This window comes from Ictidomys tridecemlineatus, chromosome X (assembly GCF_052094955.1).
Source record: "Ictidomys tridecemlineatus isolate mIctTri1 chromosome X, mIctTri1.hap1, whole genome shotgun sequence".
Taxonomy (NCBI): domain Eukaryota; kingdom Metazoa; phylum Chordata; class Mammalia; order Rodentia; family Sciuridae; genus Ictidomys; species Ictidomys tridecemlineatus.
In genome coordinates, this window is record NC_135493.1 from 106,724,961 (window position 1) to 106,738,906 (window position 13,946).

At 34.5% G+C, this 13,946-nt stretch overlaps 1 pseudogene; it reads right to left on the reverse strand.

Moving 5' to 3' along the window:
- Positions 1-4,027: 4,027 nt before the first annotated feature.
- LOC101960971 (small ribosomal subunit protein eS8 pseudogene) lies at positions 4,028-6,688 on the reverse strand (annotated as a pseudogene).
- Positions 6,689-13,946: the final 7,258 nt, after the last annotated feature.

The window sequence follows — 13,946 nt, forward strand, 5'->3', positions numbered from 1 at the left end:
TTTTTTTCATTGTCAATTCTGAAGCTTAATTTTTCTGGGTATAGTATTCTTGGCTGGCATCCTTTTTTTCAGAGATTAGTTTATATTATTTCCAATACTTCTTAGCATTGAGGGTCTGAGATGAAAAATCAGATGAGATCTAGATTGGTTTTCCTCTAAATTTGACCTATCATTTTTCTTGGGCAATCTAAAATACCATTCTTATTCTGTAGATGATGCATTTTCTTATCCATGTGGCTTGGTGTGGTTCTCATGTAATTTTGAGAACATGAAAATTACATGAGGCCCTCTAAGCCTCCTGTGTTTGATTTTGTATTTCATTCTTTAGGTTTGGGAAATTTTCTTCATTGAAAATATTCTGCATTCCTTTGGTTTATATTTCTGAGTCTTCATTTTTCCCAATACATCTTAAATTTGGTGTTTTCTGGGTACCACATATTTTGTCTTTTTGCCTAAAACTCTGCCTTCTAAGTGGTGTAGTCTGTTGGTGATACTTTCATTTTAATTTTTAATTTTTTTATTGATTTCTTCATTTTGATGATTTCTGCTTGATTTTTTTTTTCAAAATCTCTGTCTCATTATTGAAACCATGTTTACTTGTATTTTCTCTCTAATTTCACTCCTTATGTTGGCCTTTATCTGACAGAGTAGTTGAACTATGTACATTTTAAACTACTTTTCTGACATTTCTTCCACTGTGGTATTGATGGATTCTGTTATTGAAGTACTTGGTTTGTTTGGGGTGTTTTTTTCTCTTGCTTTTTCATGTTGTTTGTGGATCTATTCATCTAATAGTATGGATCTGAAGTACAGTTTCTATCCTGTATGCTTTCCAGTACCTCGCGATTTAGGGGAAGACAAATAATAGCAATAACCAATGTAAACAATATTCAGTATTAAATCAAATAGTTCCTGCTATGATGTCTACAATGTTGTCACAGTAAACAGAAATGGTATGATCTGTTACTGCTGCAATAAAAATAGTACGTTTGCAGAACGGTTTACAATTTCAAATGGTGGACAGAGAGAAAACAGAAGTGATATAGGATGTGATGGTTATGAGGGAGGAGGAGATAATATAGATGTAAAAATATTAAAGGAAGAGTGAAAGAGAGAAAATGGAGATTGGCCATTAGCAGAAGAAAAGAGGAAGAGAATCAGGGGAAACAGATAAGTGAGAAAAATATATAAAGTAAAATTTTAAAAATAAAAATATAATAATATAAAACAAAATGGAAATATAATAATGAAACATCCCTAGCCTTCAAAAAACTGATTTATAGAAAATAACTTGTCTTTGCTGGGTACATGGTGTACACTTCTAATACTAGTGGCTTAGGAGGCTGAAGCAGGTGGATTGTGAATTCAAAGGAAGCCTTAGCAAAAGCAAGGCACTCTGTGAGACCCTGTCTCTAAATAAAATACAAATAAGGCTGGGTTGTGGCTCAGTAGTTGAATGCCCCTGAGTTCAATCCCCAACAGTGCCCCATCCAAACAAACAAACAAACAAACAAACAAAAAACAACAACAAAAAACTGGCTTCAAAAATGCTAGAAATGAGAAAAATGTGAATATGAATATGTATACAAGTACATGAACCATTAAGGTCACACTTAATCAGAGGGAAAAAAAGGAAAAAGAATCTCAATGAAAAGTTAAAGAATTGTTTCTGTTGAAGTTCAAAAGATTCTCAGCTTCCCTTCTCAGCAATGTTAGGTGAGGTTGCTAGAGTGAGAGAGTTAATCCTGTAGGCAGAACTCTTGGAGTCAGGGTTTAGGCTTAAATAGGCCTGAGTCTTTTCATTGAATGTCAGTTGGCCTGGAGATTTTAAATTAGTGCACCTTCAGGGACCAGCAATAGACAGTCCATGCTGGAAGACTACCCCAGGGATCTCTACTTGGTTCCACTCATGTGGTGGAGGTACAATTCTTAGTACACTATGTCACCTGTGGACCCCACATTTCCTGGTCTCAGGTTCAGTCTCCAAACTTGATCTCTCCTGTCCTTCCCTTATGAATTCCTGGCCAGGTGCATCTCTCCCAGCCTGTCCTGCAAGCATCCAGATTTGAGAGAGAGGGGGAGAGCTGGGTAGGATTCCATGACCAGTAGTCTCCTGTGTAAACCTCTCATCATTTTTTACTTTGTTTATCATTTAGGCATGCTCTACTCTATACCATGCAGTATGGGTTTACCAGGCCTGTATTTTGGGCCAAACTCATTTTTTTTCTTTTGCCAGGAATTGGCTTCCTAGCTTCTGGCACCCATGCCACAACCGCAAAATTGTCCCTTGCTCTATGTGCCACTGGGAAAGATGAAGTCTCCTTCCCACACGAGGATATTGTGCAGTTCCTTTTATTTTAGTTGGGCATTGTTTTTGATCTTGAAACTCTCTACCCAGACATACCTCAGTCCTCCTAGAAATGCGGGTTCCTTTAATTCCCTTATCCTTCAACCTTGATCATAGAGGGGTTTCTTCAGCTGGTGCCTCTTGCCATGGCAGATGCTGTGGCACTAATGATTTCTTCCTTATTTTATTATATCCATCCTCCTGAGTCCCTGATCTACTTTGAGTTTCTAGTATTAAATTATTTACAGTAATGTCCCTCCCTTGTTATTATTCATTCACCTTGCTGAGAAGCTCCTTGTCTGCTTTCTTGGTTTCACACCATGTAGTCACCAGGAAAATGACCTTCTCTATTCTACCATCTCAAAAAACCTAGAGTTTAAATTTCATGCTAGTGTTTTTGTTTGATTTATTTTTACAAAGACACCGGCAATTAGCAAGCCATGGAGGTAGTGTACTCTACAAATAATTGACTCAGAAATTGTGGAATCCAGGATGGTTTTACCTTTAGGATCTGAGAAAACTGGATATCCAATAAGGTATATTCAGGAAAGAGCTGATGAATTCTTTCCTCTTCTGTTTTTTTGAAATATCTTAGGGAGAATTGGTACTACTTTTTCTTTAAATATTTGGCAAAATTCAGAAGTGAAGCCATGTGATCTTTGATTTTTCTTTGATACTTTTTATTAATAATTCAGAAGTATTTATTTCATCATTGCTTTTGATTCATCTTTTTAGGTTTTCTATTTTTTCATGATTCATATTTGACAAGGTATATGTGCCTAGAAAATTTTTCATTTCTTCCAGATTGTCAAATTTGTTGGTATATTCTTTTTTTTTTAAGAGAGAGTGAGAGAGGAGAGAGAGAGAGAGAGAGAGAGAGAGAGAGAGAGAGAGAGAGAGAGAGAGAGAGAGAGAGAATTTTTAATATTTATTTTTTAGTTCTCGGCGGACACAACATCTTTGTTGGTATGTGGTGCTGAGGATCGAACCCGGGCCCCACGCATGCCAGGCAAGCGCGCTACCGCTTGAGCCACATCCCCAGCCCCTGTTGGTATATTCTTGTTCAAAAGAATCTCTAATGATTGTGTTTCCATGGTATCAAGTATAATTTTTTCCATTTTCTTTCTGATGTGAGTCTTTTCTTTTTTTTCTTAGTTTATTAAGAGTTTGTCTGTTTTCTTTTCAAAGAACTACCTCTTGGTTTTGTTGATCTTTTTTTACTCTCTATTTCTGTTCTGATCTTTATTTAATTTTCTAAATGGAATGTCTGAGGAATTCCTTGGGGGAAAAGGCATCAAATATTATTATACCAAACCTTCTGAAAGAAAAAGGTTGTGACAGGACATGGCAGTATTATATCATGTTGGAAAAGCACACCCAGCTGAAAAAACAATCTATATATTACTTTGGTCCAAAGGGGATAATGATACTTGTTTAATTTTGGCATAGACTAATAAAAATAGTTTACCAAAAGGATAAGTCATAACCTTTTGCACAATATCTTTTGTTGAGAGCTTCATTAAAAGGAATAAAACAGATTATAAAATAACGAGAAAAGAGGGGATTATAAAAATACATAATAGAGCAGTTGCCATGTAATGTTCCCAAACTTCCAATAAAGAAGGAAGGTAATATTAGTTTATTTTAGACATGGAATAATGAATACCTTTATTACATTAGCTAATTCAGGAGGGAGGAGGACTCATTTTCCTTCTGGGACTTGATTTTCATTAGATAGAAGAACTCCAGCTCCTTGACCTTTAGTGCACACAGCCATTTGCTGGGCCATAGTGACCATTTTGACACAATACAGGCAAGAAGCTTGCCCTGCTAGAACTTCTCCTCCAAAAGAGTACAGAATTTTCCATCTGTTTTCCTTTCATTGTATTTCTTTTTAATTTTATTTACTAGTTTGTTTGTTTAAAATCTCTTCCTCCTCAGGAATCAGCTTGGCTGCCTTCTTGCAGCCCATGGCCTGTGAATAGTCAGACCTATGCCACTCTGTTGGTATGGTGTACTGTTGATAGCATAAGGCAGTTCTTCACCAGGATTTAGGGACATGCCAGGTCATTATTGGATGTATTATAGACAACATCAATGATCCTTATTTTGTGAGTCAACACTCAGAGGCCCAGGAGAAGTTCCTCACATCAGGACACAGTGCTTCTTGTTGCTTTATCACACATGGACTTTGTTTATGCAGCAGGGACCACTTTTCATGTTGGCAGCAGGACATCCTATCTTATACTTCTTGTGGCAGGACTTTTTCTTGTGGCACTTGTGCCAGGTGTCCTATGAAATGCCCATTGTTCAGCTCTAAATGAAAAGAGCAGAAGTTACATTTTAGAGAAACAGTTGACCATGATCTAGAATTTAAATGAATTAAATGCATTGTTCCGTTAACCCTTTTAGCCACAACTGTACATGTATTCTGACTTGTTACTTGAGTATCATTATCTGAAATGTCTTTTGTCCTTATGTATGATCTAATTTTTCTCTGTTTTATTTTCTTTTAAAAAATATTTTTAATTCTAGATGGACATAATACTTTTATTTATTTTTGTGTGGTGCTGAGGATAGAACCCAAGAGCTCTACCACCGGGCTGCAACCCCAGCCTCTCTCTGTTTTCTTAATCATACATGTCTATATTCTTATTTGTGTTTTCTTATAAAGGAGCTACTATTTATGGCAATGAATTCCTGAAGGGTTTTGTGGCTCCTGCCAATTTCTAAAATCATTTATAGAAAAATGTAGAGAAATTAGAGAATTCTATAATTATTTAGAATGTAGAAAAAAAAAGAAAAGAAAAGAGGAGTGAGATTTTTCCCCCACCATTTTTTTTTCCTTAGGGTATTTACCTTTAGAAAACTTGTAAATGTAAAACCTTTCTCTTTTAAAAGCTGAATAAACCAATTGCCAGTTTTATAACCCAGGAATGTTTTCCCTTTGGATGAAGCAATTAGCTACCCCAATTACTAGGTGAATTTAGGAATAATTATGTGTGACAAATGGTGCCATCAAATCCTTTTACTTAAAGACTAGTTATCTTTTATCTTAAGGATCAGCATGTAATAGGTTGTTTGCTAGATATATAAATAAAAGGAATTTATTTCTGTTTTAGCTATCTCTTTAGCAAATTGCCTGTAATGTACATCATATTCCAGGTTAATGATTATTTGATAATAAAACTTTTTTGTTCCTTTATGATAATTTGAACTTTATCTAAGTCCTATAATCTTATAAAACCAGTGAAGATTTAAAAATCCCCCTACCTTCTTTATGTTCCAGAAAAAGGCTTACTGCAATGAAACATCCTTGCCAACCTTACTTACATAAGACTTATGGATAACTTCCTTGTTTATATTGACAAAGCTAGACACACCCTCAATGTTCTCTTTCTTTTGTCTTGTACATGATTAACAGAACCACTTGGCCTTGTTGATCAGTGAAAACAAAATGTTTATTACCAAACTTGTTAAGCTTTTCTTCTTTCTCCAGGTTCCTGAACTTTGTCTCAATATCATTGGAGCCAGCATCAAACACCTCTTGAGAATAGGTTGGTGTTGGAATAAAATATTGTGTGATCTCCTGTCAAACCACATTATACTTTCACCCCACTTCCTCACACAGCTGGATCTTTCTAGCTTTTGTTTACTATTCTATTTAAATAATGTTTTATAGCACTGTAAAATTACTATAGTTAGAAACAATTAATTGAGTATTTCCATGTAGCTTCTAGGGTTTTGCATGTTCCCAACATGGAGAAATGATGTATGTCTGAGGTTACCCTGATCTGATCATTGGAATGCTATACTGTATCTTCTAAATATTTATAATTACTATGTGTCCAGTAAAATATAATAAAAATTTTAAAGAAGATATTTTTTGGTAACTCTTGAGATACTTGTCAATCCTATAGCCACTATGTTCTATTACAGTGTAGTCCCCTTCCCCTTATTTTAAAAGTCCCTTTCCATACCAGAAGTAATTCATTTTTTAAGGAAAACCTTCTCCTTACTGAGACTGAATTTGTTATTTTTCATATTTTATAGAGAGGAATTTTTGAGTTAGAGAATATTTTGTTTTTAATCATCTCTTTAACATAATAATGTAATCATGTAGGTGATATCTTATTACATCCCCCATAATATATTTGTTAAAAGCAAGTCACAGGACTAACTACACTTAGAGCATACAAAGACATGAACACTAAGGTAGATCTGATGGGAGTCCCATGAGATTATTAGCCAGTCTACTTTCTGTTCCCCAAAGTTTCCTTGCTTTACCTTATACAAAATGTATTCACCTTCCTCCAATATCCCAAAAAGTCTTGACTCCATTACAATATCTGCTAAAAATCCAAGTCTTATCTAAATGAGGTCCAGCTACAGTTCTAGCTGCAGGCTCCCAGGGTGTAGGATACTTTATTAGGCACACCAGCTGGATATACTCTCTGTATGTGGACCTGTGAAACAGAAGAGGCAAGTTATCTGTCCTATTTTATGTGCAATATTTCATTTTATTTACATCTATTTTCTCAGTCCTTAATCTTTACTTCTGATTTCTATTGTATTTACAGAGAAACACCTACTTGATACTGTGTTATCCTATTCTGTATGATAAAATATGATGGAAGATTTCCAAATTTGATTTTTAAAAATAGCATAGTTTGTACTCTTAAACCTGATACACAGTGACAGATACATAATTAAAGTGGTGATTCATATAATTATATTCTGAATCTATTTAAATTCCTATTAAAAGGAAAAACATTAGAAATTAACTAGAAAGAAAAAAAATTATGAACCAATGAGTAAAAGAATGAATTAAGAAATGCTTGAAAGAGAAAGAAAGAAAAAAAGAAAAATTTTCAAGATGCTACATAAAGCAGGAAGGCAAAATAATAGATCTTGTGTTCTTTCCAGTCCAATACTTCACTACTTAGAATGTTGACAACTCTCTTCAATAACAAAGTAAAGAAATTAGTTCAGATTCATTACAGGTGGGAGAAGTAGTTGATCATAGGTTCAGATTCATTAAAGGTGGGAGAAGTAGTTGATCATAGCTCTGGAACATGTATTATCCATGGTGGTAGTGCCAAATTCAGTCCTGCTTTCTTCCTGGTCTCTCAAAACCTCCTGATACAGATTTGGGAAGGAGCCAGTGGTAGTACCATTGATCTTGGTCAAAACTTTTAGGACTCTTATTTTGTTTATTTCAGCATGAGTTCTGGGACCCACAAGAATTCGTAGTATGGAGGATCAATTTTGGGCACTTGCTTGTACTCCAGATACATTTCATGCACCATATCTCTGGGGAGCTTCCTTGATTCCCATAGGTGAAGTACATCCTTTGAATCTGCATTATATTGATAATCAAAAATTCATATACTTCCTATTCAGGAAGGTGATTACTCATCATGAAGACCATGCATAGCAGAATCATCAAAAAATATTACTCTTGAGTAGTGCCTTACCACAACTCATATTTCTCTTGTAGAGTTATAACTTGTTGACACAAGCAGCCAGAAGACATGGGAAGAGTGACTGCTAGGGTCAACATCCTTCAATTCAAGGGCCAAAGACCAGCTCCATGTGTTTAAAATAACAAGACAGTATCTCTCACCCCAAAGTTTAACAAGAATGTAAAGAATGGTAAAATATATATCTATAACAATGCAAGTCATTCACACATATTAATTTAGGAAACTAAGAATTGCTATAACATTTTTGAAATGGAACTTCAGCAGTATTTGTAAATATTTTCAGTCTTTATACTCTTTGACTTTAACCCAATTTTTGTTTTGCTGTGACTTATTAGAAAACATATATACTTTTCCCCAGGATTTCATTTCCAAAGTTGTTGATTTCAATTTTATTAATAGCAACAAGTGGTAAATAGCTTGAAGTTCCATTAGGAAGAAAATGTTGAATGAATTATTATACAAACATACTTAGAGTGCCAGAGAGTAGGTGGATCTCTATGCTGTCATGGAAATATTCTGCATTCATTTTACTAACTGACAAAGTCGAGAAGCAGAATGGGATGTGCATGGTTACCCATGTGTGTTAAAAAATTAATACATTTTTAGCACTTCTATATATGAAAAAATCTCAGATCATCTTTAAAATGACACATAGCAGATTGTTAATTGTGGTCATTTCTGAAGAGGTATCTGAATTTTGAAAAAAAAGGAGAGACATTGTAATTTAGCAGTGCTAGAATTTTTCATAATAAGGATATATGTATTATCTTCATAATTAAATATTTAACTATATTTAAACACAAAAATAATAGTTACGCATTAGTCAGATAGTAAATGAAAGATGATGCAACAAAGAAAACCTGGAAATGAATGACTTAAAATAATAAAAGTTCATTTTTCATACTCATAAATTCTTATGTGGAATATACTTTTTAAAGAATGAAAGCATAAAAATATTTTTCTTTGCCACAGTGCTCTACTATCTTAATTTTTCAAATAGCTAATAAATATGACTGGAACATTTTCATGGGAGATTTCATACTATCTCAGCTGGTTTTTATGTCATCTGTTTTTTCACCTTCTCCCTGCTGCATATATTACTGCTGGGGAGTGTCCAAATTTGTCCCAATTCTCCTTTCCTTTTCTCTACATGTTATTCTTCCAAGGACATCTATGTACCTCTATGAAACCCCATTTACACTCCAATGAATCCTAAATTATTCTTTCTAGAATAGACTTTCTCATCTGTGTCATAATCTTAAAAAACATCCTACTTAATACTTTCTTGTATGCTTAATATGTATTAATAACTTAACATGGCCAAATGAGAACTCTCGCCTCTATCACCAACAACTAGTCTTCCTCTGCTCAATAAATGCCATCATTGTACATGCACTATTTCAAGACAAATATGCATAGGTCATTCTTGGTTCTTCTTTTTCCTATACCTCATTTGCAGAGTAGGCACCTGATTATCTACTGAACTACACAGACTGCAAAAGAGATTCATGAACAGTTTGTGATCAAGCTAGAGCCAGGCATAAACTTATATTAAAATCAGACTAAAATTCTTGGTCCATTTTCCAGACCATTCTTTTTGTATGAACCTTTTTAGTATTGCCATAGTAACAGAGTGTTAGTGCAACATTTCTTGCAATCTTCATGTACTAAGAGGATAAGGGGAGTGCATTTGTTCCATTACCATCTTATCCACTACACTGTAGGCTAATTTACCATAATATACATAATTGATACTTTAATATATTATTGATACTTCAGTTAATGCTTCATGTAGGTATATGTAAGCCAAATGACTGCCTGTGCTACATGTTCTATGAAGTAGAATGGGGAGGGGCCTGAGATTATTCCAGAGGGAATAATATGTCACTTCCATTACAAGTCTCCACTCACACATACACACAAACAAACACATACACACACAGTTTTTCTTTGTTGATTTTTTAATGGGTGCTTACTTTTTTTCACATTGTTTAGTGTGTTGGGTGGAATCTGGGGGACACACTTTGTTTCCTCCACATATTTCAATAAACTAAAAATTATTTTAAAATCTTGTGTGGGTAGGTAGGAATCTTCACTGACTGATCCAGTGATATAGACTGCTTACACATGTGATTCCTCATCTCAAGGGTCCCTATTTCATTGACAAGGGCTGTTACTAATGACAGGTAGATTGAATAAGGTAGTCTCCTCATTAGCCCAGGAAGGAGAACAAGACACTATGTGAAGGAGCACTTGAACTTCCATAAACTGTTACATACTAGGTGCTTGATAAAAGGGCAAATAATAGAGTTTGTTATGAAAACATCTTCATTGCTTGGTGGAATTTTCTGAGGAGACATCGTTTGTCTTGCAGTTATCCATATTCTTCCAAGCCTCTTACATGACAGGTGCTTTCAAATAAAGTATTGCATTCTTTTTTTTTACTGTTTTATGACTGCATTTTTAATTATACATAATAGTGGGGTTCATTGTGACATATTCCTATGTGCACATAGCACTATTTGCTCTAATACATTCCCCAGTACTTTCCCCCCTCATCTCCTCCCTCCCTCTGTTCCTTTTCCTCTACTTTTCTGATCTTCTATTTATTTATAAAAATATTTTTCACTGAGGTATCATCATTATGAAGTGGAAATCATAATATATTCATACATTCATATAGCTATTTGGGTCTATTTTATTTCTGTTCTTTTTCACTCTCTTCCTTCCTCCCCGTTGATTCTCTACCTCTCCTCTATTGATCTCCCTTTTACTCTTGCCTCTAATTTTCATTTTTTCAGCTTTCATTATTTATTTTTAGAAACCTTTATAAAACTTAATTTTTTTAAAAAAACTTTATTCTGTAGTAAAGTACCTACAAAATTCACAACAAAATACAAAATTATAAAATATTAAAAGCTTTTCCTTGATATCCCATTATCAGCACTGGTTTTGAATATTTTATTGGATACCCAAACAATTATAATAAAACAAGAAATGAAATAAAATGTCACACTTCACTGTCAGAAAATCAAAAATAATCAACCCCAAATGATTGGTTAAGAAAATGAGTAAAGCAATGGTCCTGGATTCAAGATTAACTAGCCAGAGTTCTCCAGAGAATCCTGAGATTGCAAGATTAATGAAATGGCTGGTAACAGTTGTAGAGATCAGCAAGACTGAAATCTGCAAGATGAGCCAGTAGGCTGAAAATTCAAGAGTTGACACTGTTGGGCTGGGGCTGTAGCTCAGTGGTAGAGCGCTTGCCTTGCAGGTGTGAGGCCCTGGGTTTGATCCTCAGCACCACAGAAAGATAAATAAATAAAATAAAGGTACTGTGTCCATCTACAACATTATGTGTGTGTGTATATATATATATATATATATATATATATATATATATATATATATATATATATATGGCTGACACTGCAAGCCAGTAGACAAAGAGCTCAGGCAGGATTTCTGTATTACAATCTTGAGGCAGAACAGCTTCTTTGGGATAGTTGTCTTTGCTCTTGAGACTCATGATTGGATATGATTGGATATATTCTTCCCATAATTATGGAAATAATTTGCTTTATTCAAATTCTAATGATTTATCTGAGAATTGATTTTAATAAAGAGCTTCGCAACATCTTGAATGGTGTTTCAAAACAATTAAGCACTATAGCCTAGCCAAGTTGACAAATAAAATTTAACATCACAGTCCACCCCTTGGTAATGTAGAATCTATATCTCCTTAAAATGTATTTAAATTATAAAGGCAATAATGAAATAATACTTTCTCCTGATAAGAAACAACTTTCTTGCATGCAAGATAACACCAGAGGAGGATGCAAAGTTCATCAGTTATTATCACTCTTCTCTTCATTATCCTGTCATTTATATACTGAGATGTAAATTAACAAAACTTATATATGAAGTAAATGCATTTTATGCGATATAATAAGGGGAATGAGAGAAAATAAGAATCCTATACACATGTAAAAATATTCAGGACAAAATAAGGAACAAATATAACAATTACAATATTACAATTAATTTTTGAAAAGACTCAGTGAAATCTCAGCAGGGAGGGTTCACCTTTTGCTCAGTTGGACCTTTTTACACTGACCTCACTTCATTTAGTCTCAAGAGGATGAGACTCCTAAGTTCCTATTTGTTAATGTCATAATCTTACAAATTCTAATCTTCAACATGATTGAGGTTCTAGATAAAGGAGAAATTATTAGAATTCATAATAGTCTTCTCTATCCCTGATAGAATTTCTAAGAAGGCCAAATTTGGGTTGAAATTCTCCATTGGTTTTTGAGAGCCTACTAGGTGATTGGTGCTTTGTAATATAGAATCAAATCAAATTTTCAAAAGGAACCTATACAATCTCAGCAGGGAAAAGCTCAACTTCAAGTGAAGACACTCAGTAGCACCTTTCTTGTATTGACCTTTGAATAAATTCTAGAGTCTCAATATATTGAGAATGTGCTCCTTTCTTTTGTTCCTGGTGAAAATCTTAAAATCTTTTGAACCCTACATACCTCAACATGACTGAACATGCAGGATACATTTTTACAAGTGCCATTAGGCACAAGGCAAAACCAGGATTCTCCTCTGGAGCAACTAATAATTCACCATCCTTTTGATGCCTCTTATTTTTGTTTGCTGATAAATAATAGTATGTCTGCTAAGAAATACCTTTTCCCCTCTTGAAAGAATTCTAGGGTGTTTTGAGGAATTCAACCACAGTATATTTTGTTATATAGCCATTTTCATGGCCTTTCCTCATCTTCAACTAATGAGGGAGGCTAAATTTTTGATTATCTACATAAGCTCACCCATGTGTGTATTTGTTCAGTTGTGAGGATCAAACAACATATCCATTTAAAAACCTACTGATAATATTTAGATTGCTTATTCAACTACATCCCAAGAGCAACTATTTTCCATGCAAAATCAGAAATCACATGCTAATCACCAACTCATTTGGAATAGATTTTGAACCTATTGTAGAGATGTGGGATGGGACATCTACAGAAAGTTGTAATGCTCTAAGTCCAGGGGTGGGCAGGTGATTCTGAGCCACCAGTTTTATAGGAAGCAAGGGTGAAAGGGTGAACCATTCGGGGAAGGCAGTGAAGATAAGGTTCTTATCAGCAGATATGATTCCAGTTTGGACATGAAAGCACACTGAAGAATGCACAAGGGAAAGGTTTACTCATTGTGAGAATGTGCTGGTATAAGACTCATGTGCCAGCACCTGGGAAAAGTCTACGCTTAAGGAAACCTGGGGCTAGGCATAGGAAGATCCTCAGAAAATGAAGTCCAAAATAAACCCTACCTTAGCCTTATTCTTATATTTGCCTTCTTTCTTTAGGCCTGCTTTTGGTACTTTGGCTAGAGAGTACTGTCATTTTAATAGTCTGTAATATTTTTGGAGTAGTGAAAATAATATTTAATTAAGAGCCAAAAGGTCTGACTGAAGTTAGGAGAAGTGGAAAAACATGGACTCTAGAAAAATTCTAGCCAGGTTAGATCAGAAGTCTATTCCAAGCAATATCTCTTATCACTTAAGAACATGATAAGTTCTGTAAATTATGTTTTATAAACTCTATCTTGCAAGACTGTTAGGATATATGTTATGGATATAAAGCACTTAGCAGAGAGTCTGGAAACTATTGTATCTTTACTGAATGGTAGTTAGCATGATACCACCTTCCCCTCTAGGGAAATTTATTTATTATTAATTCAAGAGAACATGTAGCTTTGTAGGATACCAAATTAGTCCATAATGTTCCAGAGCAAGTAAGTCCAAATAAAACTTTCCTTGTTTGAGGGTAATTTAGTTCATTTACAATGTGGGGGAGTCTTCTTCAGTTGTATGCAACTTGAATTTCTAAAATTTGTGTCAAGAACCAACAACTTCCCACCCAGATATCTTTCTATCCAAGCCACACTCCAATTTTCATTCATTTCATAATCATCACATATGAAATTTTTCTAAATTGCATGCATGATAACTTACCTAAAATGTCTTTTTAAAGCATTGAGATCTAACTGTCTCAGTTAAGGACAAACAGAACCAAGACAGTAGCTTCTAGGCATCTTACTTCAAG